Source organism: Pinus tabuliformis, chromosome 9, assembly GCF_031772625.1.
Source record: "Pinus tabuliformis cultivar Carrire ecotype Pingquan chromosome 9, CPIR1, whole genome shotgun sequence".
Lineage (NCBI taxonomy): Eukaryota > Viridiplantae > Streptophyta > Pinopsida > Pinales > Pinaceae > Pinus > Pinus tabuliformis.
Window position 1 is genome coordinate 1,692,441,913 of NC_142307.1, and position 4,050 is coordinate 1,692,445,962.

The window sequence follows — 4,050 nt, forward strand, 5'->3', positions numbered from 1 at the left end:
TTGTAAAATACCATGAATCATTTGAAAAGTAGAAGCAAATTGTTCCCCCAAAAGAAGTGAAGTTATAAAATAACAATATGAAGAGGGCTCAGCTGTATGCAAAGGGGAACAAAAGGGTTCCTTGTCCAACAAATTGTGCTAACTGTCAAGCTAATAACAAGATGTTTTTTAAAATAATTACAATAGTAATTTTATGAAAGACAAATATCAATATTTTTCAACCCTTGACAGATATCTCGAACTCTCTACTTCTAAACCCAGAGTACATGATGCCAAATGAGGGTTTTTTTCAACCCTTGATAACTATCTCGAACTCTCTACTTCTATGATAAATTTCTATCCTTGCAAGAATTTTGTTACCTGTAATGACTGCTGGAAATAATTTGTTGCAGGATTTTAATAAATCCTCTCTCATGGCTCTTCAAATCTTGCTTTAGATTTACAGGTAGTCTGATCAATTCTAGGTCTTCAATCCTCACTTTCACTGGGCCACTCTGATTCCTTCAATAGGTCAGAGTTAACCTTAACTCTAAGTCCTCTTGTGCTCTGTTTCTAGCTGTTAGGTAATAGATCAGAGTTAACCTCTAATTCTTTTTGTGCTATGTTTCTAGCTGTTAGGTAATAGGTCAGAGTTAACCTCTAATTCCTCTTGTGCTCTGTTTCTAACTATAGGGTGAAATTGGTAGCACAATTATTATAATTAGTTTAAGATTTAGACTTAATTATGTTTTAAAATATTACTGTGACATCGGATTTAAATAGGCCCATTATCTTTGATATGTCATGAGAGTAACTCTTGTGATTTTGAACACAAGATATGATCTACAACATGATACATATGGATTTTAGATGGATATGGGGTTCAGAGAACATTCTGGTCTATTTGTTCATCAACACGAACTCTTCTAGGCATGAACACTATGAATAATCCATTTCAGAAATATTCATTTGTCAATATGGAACAAAAGTGTAGAGAATATACACAGGTGATTCAAATTTTTGTTTATGTCCATAGATCAGACACCAGTAATATGTTGTTCATTAGGGCTATTGTATTTAACAATTGGGAGACATGTCGTGACATGAGAAGCATGAACTTCCAGTACTCACTAAGGCTAATCTTTTGTCTATTGTGACAAACACTTGGACTCTCTAGTCTCCACACAATATCCCTGTGCCCAGAAAAACATAGTTGGAATTATTTTGAGATGTGATTTTAGCATGACTATCGCTATTGTTGAAAAGTTTGCGAGAAATTTCCATCTCGAGTCTGGGGAACTATGCAAATTGTCTGCAAATTTTGGAGATATTTTCCTAGTACAAAAAAGAGTGTTATGTTGAGAGAGCCTTTCTAGAGGATTTGTCAGTCATGTTTCAGAGTAAGTGTTCCAGTTTTGAATCTCCAAATATACAGTCAGGCTTTGTAAGGTAGCAACACACATGCTCCCATCAGAAATCTGTCGCTATCAATATGAAGTTGAGCAATTGCTTCCAAGTGTTTTCATATATACGTGTTAGTTGTCTATGCAACAACAAACATGACATCCACAACTGGTAATTGCTTGGAACATAATTAATATGAATAAATAAATAAAAGAAATAGGTAAAAGGAGGAACTTGGATGTTGTTGTATATAGATAAAGAGTAGGGTACATGTATTTCCCATGCATGCATGTCATGGAGAAGAAACCATTGAATCTCATTGCATTGTTTCTCTGTGTGTTGTTCCAGAGAGAAAATGGGTGTGTTTGCATGTGTGGGTTTGTTTTTGTTCATTGTATTATCCTCAGTTGAAGCATGGAGGCCATGGCCTCAATATTTCAATCAGAATACTACTGCTTTGGGATTGGGACAACAACCCAATAAGGCAGATTTGCAGTTTGGGACTTTGAAGAAGAATGAAGGGTCCTCGCCATATGTGAATATGAAGTACCACATGGGGCCTGTGCTGACTTCTGCTATCAATGTCCATACAATTTGGTATGGCAGGTGGAGTAAGAAGGAGAAGAGGGTTATCAATGAGTTTCTGCTATCTATCTCTAATAATACAAAGAGCCCTTATGTGGGTTAGTGGTGGCAAACAATGCAACTATATACTGATCAGACTGGTGCCAATATTAGCAGAAACATAGTGATTACTAGTCAGCACGATGATTACTACTCCCATGGTAAGGTACTGAGTAGGCTTACTATTCAGGAAGTGATAAAGAATGCCATAACCACCAAGAGTAGTCCCCTTCCCATTGATCCCAAGAATGGTCTTTACCTCCTCCTCACTTCTAGTGATGTTGTTGTCCAGGACTTCTGCAGAGCAGTCTATGGATTTCATTATTTTACATTCCCATCCATTGTAGGATACACACTGCCTTATGCATGGGTTGGGCATTCTGGAAAACAGTGCCCAGAAGTTTGTGCTTATCCTTTTGCAGTGCCAAGTTACATGACTGGAATGAAGGCATTCAAGGCACCTAATGGGGATGTTGGTATCGATGGGATGATAAGTGTGATTGCCCATGAATTGGTTGAGCTTTCGTCGAATCCCCTGATCAATGCCTGGTATGCTGGTGAGGATCCTACTTCTCCTACTGAGATTGCAGATCTTTGTGAAGGTCTTTATGGGACTGGAGGCGGTGGATCTTACACTGGACAAGTCCTGACAGACAAATTTGGGGCTAATTACAATGTCAATGGCATTAGGAGGAAGTATTTAGTGCAATGGATATGGAGTCCTATTTTGAATGCCTGCTCGGGACCAAATGCATTGGATAGCTGAAGGTGCTCTAGTGCTCTTGTTAGTGGAAAATGGGTTTGCTAGTGTTATGGTCAGACTCAGGGGTTTTTCTCAAGCCTTACTATCACAAATTCTATTTGTGGGTTGGATCTAGATAGATTATTCATGGCTTCTTTATTGGTATAGACCTCAATATGCCTTAGGATTACTGTACCCAATAATGCAACAAAGTGTTCTGGAACACTGGAGGCTCTAATCCCATTTTTATTTCTTGACAGTATGTAGTGATTGTTCTTCTTTTAACGGTCATCCCACTCTATGTGCTTGCATGTGTCTATACAACTTTATCTATTTAGACTATTCAGAGAAATCTTGAACAGAGAGCATTTGTCTACACAACTTTATCTATTTAGACTATTCAAAGAAATCTTGAGCAGAGAGCATTCATGTCTGTTGAATTTTTAAGATCTATTTTGATTAAGTAGAGGAGTAATTCTATATGCACATCAAAGTTTACTAGAATTTCCATTTATGGTGACTAGGTTTCTAGAATGATGTCAATGCTGCATCTTTTTCACTGGTCAAGACTCACTTGGATACATCTTGTAAAATTTAGAAATGGAATTTGTTGTTTTGAATGGTGTTTTAAGCCCCTCAACATCTGCATAAATTTTTAGTAGATATAGTGGATAATTGTTTGACATATAAGATCTAAATGGCTAAATGGATTGAATCCTTAAGATCTCCATTTGATTTTTTGATTCTGAAATATCTGAGAGGCAACAAAGTCTGTTCTCTTCTAGTTTCCTAGAGCACCCAAAATTCCAGATTATAGCACTAAAGGCTTTCCAAGTCCATGAAATTTATGTGTAATAATGTTAAATGAAATGCTTGTTTAATAATATTCCATGAATGACTGAAACACGTTGCATTAGTAAATGCCTATTACAGAAACATGAAGCAGCAATGTAGAGTAGGTTTTACATAAACATGAAGCAACAACGTAGAGTAGGTTTTGTATCAATGGAGTGTGTTTTATATCAGTTAATGACAATTTTTTAAGAACATTTACTACCAGATTCTTTAGATTACAAAACTGAAGTCTAAAAGTATCTTTTTATTTTTTTGGCTCCATTTTACCTTCAAATTCATAGGCTTGAATTCTTTGAAAGACCACCTTCATATCCACCTCCATGTCTGTCATTTCTGCAAAAGCTAATTTTCAGAAGCATTTGATTTGCAAAAGCTAATGCTCAGAAACACTTGTTTTTGGCTCTAGCCTAGCTAATTCTCAGAAACACTTGATTTGAAAAAGCTAA

The 4,050-nt window shown here is 36.4% G+C and overlaps 1 pseudogene; it reads left to right on the forward strand.

Moving 5' to 3' along the window:
• The first annotated feature begins 1,725 nt into the window (after nt 1–1,725).
• LOC149155386 (protein EXORDIUM-like 3 pseudogene) lies at nt 1,726–3,003 on the forward strand (annotated as a pseudogene).
• Nucleotides 3,004–4,050: the final 1,047 nt, after the last annotated feature.